The sequence below is a fragment of the Ixodes scapularis genome, unplaced genomic scaffold (assembly GCF_016920785.2).
Source record: "Ixodes scapularis isolate PalLabHiFi unplaced genomic scaffold, ASM1692078v2 PGA_scaffold5__190_contigs__length_132052651, whole genome shotgun sequence".
Lineage (NCBI taxonomy): Eukaryota > Metazoa > Arthropoda > Arachnida > Ixodida > Ixodidae > Ixodes > Ixodes scapularis.
In genome coordinates this window covers 13,606,108-13,618,757 of record NW_024609880.1, presented here as the reverse complement: position 1 = coordinate 13,618,757, position 12,650 = coordinate 13,606,108, and the positions used below count along the sequence as shown (strand labels likewise).

The following is a 12,650-nucleotide window of genomic DNA, read 5'->3' as shown; positions in this document are numbered from 1 at the left end:
TGCCACAACCATGATTGGCAAAACAGCCTTGCGTCCTTTAAACATGACGCTCACCATTGCTTTGCCAAGTGTAGGCAATGTCTGCTTTGACCAGGTTAACAACTTGGTGGGTGTGCTCTCGATGGGAATCAGTCTCTGGTCTATCTGGCGAAACGTTTCTTCGCTCATGATAGAGCAAGACGCTCCAGAGTCAACTTCCATGATTATTTCTTGTGACTCTATCTTTACTGGCACTAGAAACTTTTCTTCGGTTTCGTGCACCTCGCAGATCGAACAGAGTTCGTCTACTTCGTAAACGCTGTCTCCCTTTTTTGTGTCTTTTCCTTTCTTTGATGTGGCTGCCTTACTGTGGCATGCCTTCGCTATATGCCCCTTCTTCTGGCATTTGTAGCAGACGGAGTCTTTAAATTTGCACATGAAAGGTTTGTGCTTACCGGTGCAACGGTAGCAGTTTTCGCTGTCTGGTTGCTTCTGAGGTTTCATAGTTGTCGCTTGAATTTCACCATCAGAGTCAACTTTGCCGCTGTGTTGCCGTTGCTTCCTGATGTCTCGCTGTTGCTGTGACGTTGCCTCTGCAGTGACGGCCAAGTCGTAGGCTACGTCGAACGTCAAGTTCCGTTCAGCCAAAAGCCGTTGCTGCACTCTCTCGGGCGCGATGCCGCAGACGAACCTGTCTCGCATCATGATTTCAAGTGGCAGTTGTCTATCTCCGAAACCGCAGTCTTCTGCCAGCTTTCGGAGCGCTGTCACGTAGTCTGCAACTGTCTCGCCGGCGTGCTGATCGCGCTTGTAGCACAGGAACCTTGCGTAGAGTTCCGACGGCCTGGGGTGCAGATGAGCCTTGACCGCTGTCACTATCGTGGTATAGTCTGCTGCTGTCGGTCTCGTCGGCTTCACCAAGGTTACGATTAAGGAGTACGTTTCTTCTCCGCAGCAACTCAGCAGGACGGCACGCTTCTGCTCAGGCGTTGTCAGACAGTTGGCTACGCAGTACATTTCGAGTCGTTCTACGTACTCGTCCCAGGAAGCGTTGGTGCTGAGGCGATACTCGCTGTTACCGCCCACAGCCATCCTTGAGGTCCGGACAACGGACGCTTGCCCGTTGTCTTCGTCCGCTTCGTCGCCAATTGTTGTGGCTTATGCAAGCCGAGTCATGACGGCAACATACATCTTTAATGGAGACAGGCGTTCTTCAGTGACCATGGCTGGTTGCCGATGATCGAACCACACTAGCGCGGGGGCAGCTCGCGCACCTCAGAGTTCACGCGCCGGTCACGCCTGCCGGTCATGCACCCGCGGCATTGTTGCACTATATTACATGAAGCATATGCAAGGTTTCCAGCTATCATGGCGGCGAGTATTGTGTCTGTACCTGGGGAACGGTGGTGCATACTAATAGTTAGGGGCAATGATAAATGTAACCAGGTGGAAGTTTGATGAAGCATTAGGGGGACAGTCTCTATCACGTTAAAAAGCGTACGTATGTTGTAAGCAGTTTGGTGAGGGACGACCGCTGCTGAAAAATGAATGACACACACAGGTTCGTTCGACCGCTGTCATGCATTCCAGTTCTTTCTACGGCAAGGTAATCAGGGAGCTGCCAAAACGAAGGCAGCGATGTCTGGACGTGCATGCAGGAGTTTATAAAATGAGATAGTTTCGTACTTTGTGATTTTTTAAATGTATTTGCAGAAATATTGATTCCCAGTCAACCTCGAGCGACATTTGCGGATGTACGAACGTGCGCCTTGAAAGCGAACCTTCAAGGGGCGCAACTTCTACAAGCGAACCGATGGGCAATATTTCGGGGAGCTCGAGATTGCGTAGGTTTCAATGGTGAAGGATAGTAGATAACGGTTTTTATTTAATGCGAGAATTGTACTGACAAAAGGAAGGTTTTTAGGTGCCGCAGGCTCTACTGTGGGCAACTCTAGGCTGCGAATTATAGGCCTCGTCCTTTACAAATCTATTCCCTTATTTCTTAAGACTATTGTCTACCCAGCGACATTTTTACCAGATGTACTAAGCACCGGAGATTTTTGTTCCGAGGCAAAAAATATCCCGAAGGCCCAACGCTCAAGCCTGTGCTAAGAGACGCCTCGCTTTCGTCGACTGTATCTCCGTACCGTGAGTAATATTGTGAGTTACTTCCCGTTTTTCAGATAAAAAATAAAGCTAACCAGCCTAATGAGTCGCACTGAGCGTCGTTTTAACACCTTCAGCAGAACCGGTATCAATATCCTCAATTCAGGCGTTTAGAGCATCTTCAACTTATACGTGAGTATTTATTATGTATTCTAAACAAGATATTTGTTGTGAGTTTTGTGTAAGTTATTTTGTGTATACTGTTTTTACATGTCATCGAGTTTTTCTGCTATTTCCTTTTGTTAACCATTTGACGGTCGTCACCATAGATGTACTGCGTCGATCACATATTTCAATGAGCCCAGCTAACCGCAAAACTGAGCAAACCGACAGAGGTGTGGCTACCTGTTACGTCTTCGGTGATCTATAAACGCTATATTCACGCGGTGTGTCGCTTTGCTGGGATATTTATGTTTTTCTATATTAGACGCTCCGTGCAGTGATGATCACTTCAAATATCGGCCACTTCGGTGGTAGGAACAATGGAAGCACTGACTCTTTCGATGCAGACTTCTAACGCGTTTAGGAATTAAAGTCAGAGACTGAGGATTCATCATTGAACGAAGAAGCTCTGTAAAGTGTACCTCCGGTTAGAAATATGAAACCTCTTGAAATTCGCTGAAGCGGATGCACCAAAATAACATCAAGTGGAAGAAAATACGGTGACAACTTGTGGCCTTCAATATTTTAATTTGATCCTTCTAAACCTAAACAGGGTGCAAGCATTCTACGTGTTCCCGCTAAATTATTAAGGAATCACTGGTGCATTTACGCTTCCTTTATACTATTTGTTTAAAACAAAACACGAGAATGGGAAACAACTTTTCGAGAAAAAAAAATAACTAGACCACCATGGGTTACTTAAACAGTTATACCTGGTTTCATAACTGAAAAAGAATTTGGTATAACGATAATATTGAATGAACTTCAACATATCCAATTCTGTCTTATTCAATCATGATCAGGGCAATTTCGCTGTTGATGACCATATAAAATAAACCGATGATGATGATAGTGGCGATGATGACAGTTGTAAACCTTCGAAAATTCTTCATGGCATAAAATTAAATTAAGACGCCCTTCTCGGTAGGAGGATTAAGGCACAAACTATTGACGAACAGCATCCCCAATAATAGCCTAATGACACCAAGAGACATCTTCATATTTTCACAGTGATATCAGAATCCAAGCTGCCGTTCTAATGCCTTCTACCAATTACAATGCACCCCGTATCGAAAGTAATTAAGTTGTCTGCATGATGTAGCAGTTCTCGTTAGTTCCAGATGTTATGCTTCTTGGATCAATTCGTAAACCCAAGTTACACCTACTTACGCAGAAGTTTTGTTTTTACATTAGCGAAACCTAGAATAAATAGTAAGTAGTTAAATAACATGTTTTAAATTTTGATGAAGGAGATTTTCTGCTCTAAAACCTTTCTATAGTTTACAACACGCGTGGCCATTTATGAAACAACTTTCATCAATAAGGCTGTGCTTAAATAATTATGATTAAAAATGATTGCCAGCCAATTTGGTCATACGTATGATTCACTCGTATGTGGTGTGGCTTTGAATTGGTTACGGGTACATATCTTAATATATTTGTAAAATTAAAGTACTTCAAAGCTTTACTAAAAGGTGTACAATATGCACGAAAACTTTATCAGCTGATCGCATGATATGCATTAAAAATAATGTACATTGCTCACCAAGAATATACTGAGCACGAGAACGATGTTTTGTTTAATGAAACCACTATCCAGAGGCAGCTCATGATCTGCTCCAGGACGTCGAGGAGCTTAATGAAACAGCCGGTGCGGAGGAAGACGCTTGCTTAGCGTCAAAATCGCGGCTAAAGTGGGGATACCGAACCTATTTTTCTTGCCTAGGTAGTCGCGCTTGTCGCTATCCATTCGCACTACGATGCATAGGCGGCTGCCGAAAATGCGATGTTCACCGCCCAGCCGTAATTTCGATCATTAACAAGAGGCTTGCCCTCTGCGGGCTGTTCCAGTGAGCTCTAGGTTGTGACGTAGCGTTTCTGCTGCCAACAGGACTGTGCTCCTAGAGAAGATGAGTCATGATTGGCGTGTTCTCTTTGTGTTTGGTCTGCACTAGGAATGTGCCATCAACGGTACGAATTGAAAAGCTCCGCGTAATTCACAGCCTTCGCACTGAAAGAAAAATCCACGAAATATTCCGGTTCTCTTGGCAGTGTTGACGCTAAAGAAAAAACTGCGTTTTTTTCAATTTGAAACACCATTTATGCACTCTTAATATGGACTGTACGACCTTCAGTCGGTATTTTTCACTGAAAATTAGCATCGTCTGAGCACTAATTAAGGGATCACACCCAGTGAGAAGCGGCTGTCCTTAGTTTTGCTGCACGGGGGTTCTCTTCCAATTCTTCACATCCTCCCATCAACACTCTCGTTTACGGCAATGGGTTGCAGTTACACTCGTATATCATCTGCCTAACACCCTTTCCCTTCCTATTTTCGTTTGTTTTGTACACAGTGGACAGGAGAGAAGGCGTAGCCAAGAGCCCGTCTCCAAACTCAATCAAGAGTAGGATGAGCCAGTGGCTACTGAGCAACGCCGACCAGGAGTCACTGGGTGCGGTCAAGAGGATGTCCATTCCGGTGTACCAGGACCCAGCCAAGCGGACGCCCGAGGACAAGACAGGCAGCCAGTGAAAACTCAACGGAGGTTGTCCGATCCGCTGGGAGTGCCACGATGCCGACTCGGACGGCGGTGCACCAGCCGACACGAGCGAAAACAACCTTCTCGAAGGGGTCATCCAGAAAGAGACGTGCCTCTAAGGTTAGGCCCTTTGTCATGGCTTTCACAGACCATGTACAGTGATCCCCAGAGAAATGACCGGACCACGCCACTGCCCCCTCTTTCGTGGAAACGTCGAATTAGCCTGCGCTCAGTGATCTCGGTAACCACGTCTGGACAATCATGACCGCAAAGTGGTTGTGAAAAACTGTGACAAGCCATCAACGACAGTCAAATTGTGTGTCTTATTAAGCGGGGTTGGGAACCGGTTGAACCGACTCGACTTCGGAGAAAGAAAATGTCAACCCTTCGATATGAGTACGCAAGAAGGGCATGTTGAACTGATACCGTTTCTAGAACTAGGCTGGAAATATTTTGCCTCAAGAGTTGATCGCATATTAACATCATCTGAGAGCATTTTCACCGCCAACCCAGAGCTCATTCGCTTTTAAGAAAGGGGAATGGCCTGGGACAAACCAACCACCTCTGAACTTTAAAAGTTGACAAAGCAGGGTATGAATTGTTGTAAAAATAAGGGAACTGTGCACGATGATTTAGCGAAAAGAGACTTCAATTTCTCCGGCTATTTATCTGCGGTGAGAAACGTCTATGATCTCCGCATCTTCGTGCGAACATCAAGGAGGCAATGCTTGAATACCACCAAATCTTGTCACCACACAGTTTTAAGCTCAAACTTGACTGAATTTGAATAAAAGAATCGTCAATATTTTATAAAGTGTCTGCCGTTGCATTAGATGAAATTAATACATTTCGCTGACGTTTCTTTTTTTTTTTTTCAAAAACGTTGCCAGCTTAATCATTAGTTGGCAATTTCCGACACAGAGCAGTGATAAATCCGCCGCCTCGGTGGGTCCGAGGCGAGAGCGCCGGCCTACGGATCCCCATGTGGCGGGTTCGTATCCCGGCCGAGGTGCCCGCAATCTGACGGAGGCTTATTGCGGAGGAGGCGCCGTGTAATCGAGCATTCGGTTGCACGTCAAAAGATCCTTAGGTGGTCGATATTAATCTTCAGTCCTCCGCTGGGGCGTGCCAGATGCCCGTCGTTGGTTTGGCACGTAAAACCCCCAAATTTGACTTTTTTTTCAGTGGTAAATTCTTTTATTTCTCTATTCGTTTATTTCACGCACCAGAGTCAACCAATTCAAAGCAATGGGCGTCCGTGTTCTCGAGAGCGTCAATCGCCACATAATGTTATGCACTCGAACCTTTTACTAAATTTCAATTGTGTTAGAAAGGTCTCTCTAAAGGTGTTAATGACGATGTTTCCTAGTGGTTAGACACGTGCAAAATGATTTTTAAACCGGGCTCAGAACACCCAGCCGGTTACAGCACATTACGTCACTGTAAAAAATGTGACAAAAACAAAAACGACTAGTGGCCGCCTCAAGTTTAAGATTATACATCATACTACTCCTTTTTTTAAAATAAATTAGCAGAAATCTCAAGCAAATATTGGCAGGCTGGACTAATCTCTGCAAAAATATTTAAGCATTGCGAAGTGCAACCCCGGCAGAATAAATGGCCCTGTTCTTCACATATCGTGTGGAACTATCGATTCATCAAGGGCGCTTTATGTAGTGCTAGCAAGAGCAGCACAGTGATCATTATGGTATCGTTCGTACCAAGGAAATTGCTGGAAACACTGTCTGGTGGGCCTGGCTGGACGAAGACATAAAGGGGGATGTAGGAACTTACCAGCTGTGACAAGTAGAACTTAAAAACCCAGCACAAGCATCATTACATCCATGAATGTCGCCAACGTAACCACGAGAAAGTTCTTATAGACGTCGCTGGACTTTTCATGAACAAGATGTTCTTCGTGCTGTTTGATGTTCACTCGAAAAGGTGTGAATTGTTTCTCTTGAACTCCACGCCATCCGAAGCAGTGATCAAATGTCTGCACCATTGCTTCGCACACTTTGAACTGCCTGTCACCATTATTTCAAACAGTGGTCTACAATTTGTGTCCAGGACTTCAAGACTTTTACCAAGTCTAACAGTACTTCGCATATAATGTCTCCAGATTTCTGTTGTCCTACAGAAATACGACACTTCTTATAACACAAGAATTTTCAGCCAATCTCATGTTGCATAGAGAGCTACGGAATATGTTGAGCCTTCTCAAGCCCGCTATCTCCGATACAGTGTTGAGCTCTCACTCAAGCAGCAGAAGTCTAGGCCGGGTCATGAACGCTCTTTATCGTAGGGGCATGACACCTGCGTGAAAAAGTACCGGGGATCACAGAAGGGGACACTTAGAATTGTCATTTCAAAAACCCCGCGAATAACATTTAAAGAGGACGTCATGGTCACCTGATGTGGGCAATGCCTCAACAAGAAGATTCGCCAGAAATTACTGATTTGCATCAACGGTGTATAGCGACAACATCGGCATCGACGTCAGCAGCTGACAGTCCAACAGTAACTAACAGTCCAGCGGTGGCAACCGAAAACATTCCACATACTCGAACAATCACCAAGTGGTAACCTAAAAGGCCTTGACAGCCACCTAAATGCTTTGAAAAACAATAAACCCAGGAATATTTTGTTAGCATGGTTTGGAAAAAGACGTTCTAAGATTAGGGGTCCTCCAAACAATTTTTTAAATAAATATTTATGTTACAACATGATTTTTTTTTTTCATTTGCGGGCGAAACCGGACTGTACCCCTGTGGGATGATGATAATTGCGCTTGTACACAACTTATCTGCGCTGTGGGGTTCAGCGAACTCAAAACGCACACAAGTTTCGTACAAACGGTAGAATCGTCATCCCATAGGGGAAAAGTTGTGTTTCGCCCGCAAATCGAAAAATTGGTATTGTAGCATAAATATTCAGAACAAAAAAATTATCTTTGACGAAAACTTTTATTAACTCTTCCTGTGCTAACCAGGTTTAAATATATTTCTTGTTATAGGTTCAGTTTTTTTTTTTTTTAAGACTAATAATCCCTTTAGTGCTTGCTTAATTATAGAGAAAGAAATTTGTTCTGATCTTATTGATAACTCTCTGTAAATAAAAGAAAATGAGAAGAACTCATGAGAAGAGATGGGATCACAAAGCTCCTCTCCAACACCTCTTAGAAGACAAGGCCGGAGTACTGATATTTTTGCGTCACCAACGAAGTCTAACGCTGGGCACAGATTGGAAATCAGTTAGGCGTCAGCGCTCAGCTTCGAGTCAAGTTTGAGCCGAACGTTGTCTCAATCGTTTTGCCCAATCTGCGCCCAGCGTCGGCCTTCACTGATGACGAGATCACTATCAATGCTACGGCTTTGTTGTCTAGGATGCGCTGCCCCCCTTATCGAGGGGCCTTCTTCTTTCTGGCCCCATTTAACAACATCACAAAACAAAATACAATACTTCAGAGTTTCCTACTATCAAGGTACTTTGCGTTTTTGTCTAGTTATGTAAAACCGATTGTCTTTAAAGCAACGAGCACTCATTTTATTCAACCTTACAGGACAAGTCAACTTCGAAAAAATATCACCGTCAATCAAAACTGATGTCGCCTTAAAGCTAACAGCGCAAAAGATAACTCAAACACTAAGACCACACGCACACCATCAAACAGGAACCTTCTGTGTGAGTTATATTTTGCGCGGTTAACTTTAGCTCATGAATAGCCAACTCGCCCCAGCAGGCACGTAGCTAGGATTTTGATTTGGAAGGGGGGGGGGGGGGGGGGGGGTATGCGCCCATGGCAAAATGCTGTATGAGCGGGAGGGGGGAGAGGAGGCCCCAACGAAATGAAAGATTTAGGGGGGGAGGGGGGTGGCCCGGGCCCCATGCCCCCCCCCCCCCCTTTTCTGGCTACATGCCTGCGCCCAAACCTCCATCTTAAGGAGCTCTATCACTCTAACATATATATAAAACACAAAAACTAAGTATAGTTAAGCCACGGAAATCTTCTGACGTATACAGGATCCGAACTGGCCCCCGCTATTTTTCCTCTCTACTTCGCTCACCATCCCGCCATTAGCCCGGGATTCATATTTCCAAGAAAAACTATGAAAGACAACAGTGCTTCACCACCTCTACCTCGTCATCCCATCTGAAATTATCACACTCTTACCCAAAGAACGAAGTGATTATGCTCTCAAACTTGCCCATCTGACCTTGAACTTCTTCTCTACCATTGTTTTCCTACGCTTAAAATCAAGTCAATTATTTTATTCTTTTCTGTTTACTTACTTTGAATGTTATTGAATCGTGGAGGGGAGGTAGCTACCACACCAACTTCAGTTCGCCATAGGGTCGAGTTTCTTCTTGACGCTTGACGCTTTCGTTCCATTTTTTCCCCAAAAAACAAGCCGTCGCGGTTGTCTGTGTTCTAGTTGGGAGAAGACAGAAACGAAGGTTAGCAATGATATAAGACAGAGCGAAAAGAAAGGAAGGACAGTAAACAGAACTAAAAATCAGAAGGTGATTTTTGTCAACTGCTATCGTGTTGTGTCTCGTTTGTTTTTCTTTTATGTGACGGTTGCATGTAGCAGCGCTATTTCGAGATGATTATTGTTGTGGGGGCTAGATGGAAGCAAAGCCATGAGTTGGAGTTTTTCGGTCATTTTTCGAGCGCCTCCTGTTCAAGGCTCAGAAAAAAGATGGTGAATAGGAATTACAAATGTCATTGCTGGGCAAGTTGTACTTTCCTGTCAGACGATCAGTCCTGCATACGGCCCATGACACAGTCGGACAAATTGGATTTATTTCTCGGGGTTTTAATTGGATTTTAATATTTATACCACACAACCGTTTCGAAGTATCAGCCAAGTAATACGGAATAAGCAGTTTATTGCAAATATGTGTCACATACGAAATAAACAGAGTCATGATTTCTTGTGGAATAAAACAATCCAGTCAATCTTTGTGGTTCGTGATGAAGCTACTTGCGTGTTCAGAGAATTTACTCAAAAAACTTAGAAAACACACTAAATGACTTCAAACAAGAGGCTCTTCCGCTGATCAAAATATCGCAACCCACTCTATTGCATCTCCAATAAAACTTTAACTTAAAAAAAAAGACTCGTACCGAGGCAAAGCTCGTTCTACTTTAACTGGAAAACAAAATTAAGTGCAGCTTTTATAGCTGCGCGTCCTTTGTTTCGCGGACTGTGTTTCACTTTCATCCTTCCACGTTTGACGCTTCTTATGTTCGTAGCGAAACGTAGGAAATGGATACGAAAAAACGCTACACCCGGTGTCGGATGAGCAACAACTGTCACATCAATTTGAAACAGTTAATAAAGAGGCGAATGCAGTCGTGCATGTTGACACCATTATATTTCATTCCCAACAAACTCCCCGCGTGTGCGATCCGAACCCTACAGAAAGGGTATAAAAAGAAAACCTGGACATTGAGATCCGTTTCTTCGTGTAGCGAACTCGCGCGTTTTCTTTTTTTTTTCTTTAGAAAGCACATTTTGGATGTGAAAACCAAAACCTTATTTCCCGTAAGAAAAACACACAAAAAAAAAAGGGCAGGTCAGTTAAATGCACAGGTCCAAATCGCGTGTTCTTTATTTTGGTGCAATTCATTTAGCGAGAAATGCGTTAGCTCGTTCCTAGTCGTTTTTTTTTTTCTCCTTTCTAATGCAATTTCTTTGTACGAATTTTTAAAAGTAGAATAAAGAATAAAAAATATGAAAGAACAGCTAATAACAACGGGTTCAAGTATTTTATGAAGGCAGCCGGTCGTGAGGTTAGATCTTATTTGTTTTCTTCATTTGATTTGGAACAATAAACACTCGCACGGAGAAAGGGGAAAGAGGGAAGCGCAGAACATTTCCTTACCTGCATACGGTGCACACGACTTGGATCTTCGACTGAAGTCAATGCAGCGCTCTCGGTGATTTCGTAAGAAGATACTGAGCCAAACAGAACAATGAAGAACGTTCCTGCGCTGGGACGCCTCCGTCGAACGTTCGAGAAGAATGACCGTTGCGTCGGTGGCATCGACGCGTCGGCGGGGAACGCGCTCGGAACCGGGCAGGAACTCTCCCACGCATGCGCGAAGAATGACGTGTCATAGAAGGAGACCAAATAGTAAACTCGTTTGCGCCTTTCCACAGCCAATCGCAGAGCCCAGGCTTTGGCAGCGCCCAAACAGGTGCACCTCTGGGAGGTAATACTTACCTCCTTGGTGCTCCTTCGCGGCGAACTTCATCGTGTAGCACCGCATTCTTAGTGCCTGCTGCGCCTGAGGAGGTAACAAGTGGAGCGCTTCACCCCTGGCCGGGAGGAGGGTGGTAAAGGGGGTCTGTTATCTCCTTTTGGTACCCTTTTTTCTAAGAGTGTAGCCCGGCGCTGAGCTGCGCTGCCATTGCGGCGTAGATCGCCGCATTCCGCGTGTTTGACCGCAGCGCGGGCAGATTGTCCTCCCAGATTCTCATTACGGCCTTGGTTGTCGCGACAGGCGGATTTATGCGCTTTTTGCCCTATTGCGACAATTTTGGGCACTGCGTTTTTGTGATACGGCTTGCCCCTTCGGGCGCCGCCATCTTATCAGTTCCGATGGTTCCGAGTCCAAACTGAGGTTGTCAAGCTCAGTTTAGGCTAACTGTGGTTAGCGGGAAAACACAGTTAGCTCTGCCGTCTAATGGCGCATTCACACTGGAAGCGGATCCGCGTTCGCGAAGCGGTCGCGAATGCGGTTCGCGAGCGACCCCGTTTAGACACACCGAGAGGCGGTTGGCGGTTTCTCGGCGATCACGCGTGATCTTTTGAGACTTGCGTCGGACTACAAAGTCACTGTTTCTCCGCACCGCAAACTGAACACTGTCCAAGGAGTTATTTCCGAGGACGACCTGCTAGACACATCAGACGCAGAGTTAGTGGAGGGGCTCTCTAGCCAAAGAGTTGTTGCTGCGCGACGAATCAATATTCGTCGTGATGGCAGCGAACGGAAAACAAAGCACATCATCCTAACCTTTGACAGCACCACTCTCCCTGCGACTGTAAAGGCAGGCTTCTTACAGTGCAGAGTCCGACCCTACGTGCCAAACCCCCAACGCTGCTTCAAGTGCCAGCGGTTCGGCCATGGGTCACGTAGCTGTCGGGGGGCCGACACATGTGCTAAGTGCTCAAGCAAAGAACATGTTTCTGACAACTGTGACAATGAGCCAAAATATGCGAACTGCGAAGGTAACCACCCTTCATACTCGCGTTCCTGCCCTCTTTGGAAACAAGAAAAAGAAATACTGACGCTGAAAGCCAAAGAAAACATATCATACGTAGAAGCAAAGAAACGATTTTCTTTCTTATCAAAGGGTGGATATGCCGAGGTCGTGCGCAGGGGACCGGCACGACCAGTAACGGCGTCGACGGGAACCCAGACGTCTCCGGATGATCTGCGGCTCTCGTTGAAGTCCGCTCCTAAACCCACAGGGGCGGTGCCAGTGGCACCGGGTCCCAAGCCCAGGGTGGATGCTGGCTCGCTAGCATCCACTTCAGAGCAGGGGAAGGCCCCCCCTCGTCGGGGCCGGCCACCCCGCACCTCTGGTCCGAATAGACCTGGTGAGCCGTCACGGCAGTCGACCCCCCAGGGGCGGCCGTCGGCGACGCATGAGGAGCCCATGGACGAGAGTGGGCCCAGATCCGACGAGGAGGTTCCCTCCTCAGGATCGGTGTTTTCTTTCTCTGCCCTCAGTGACCCCACTGGGAGGCCGGCTGATACGTCGAAAAAGAAAAACGCTCCACGTGTAA

At 45.7% G+C, this 12,650-nt stretch overlaps 1 pseudogene; it reads left to right on the top strand.

Annotated features, from left to right (window-relative positions):
• Window positions 1–4,966, top strand: part of LOC120850147 — a 124,525-nt pseudogene extending 119,559 nt beyond the window's left edge.
• The last annotated feature ends 7,684 nt before the right edge of the window (window positions 4,967–12,650 follow it).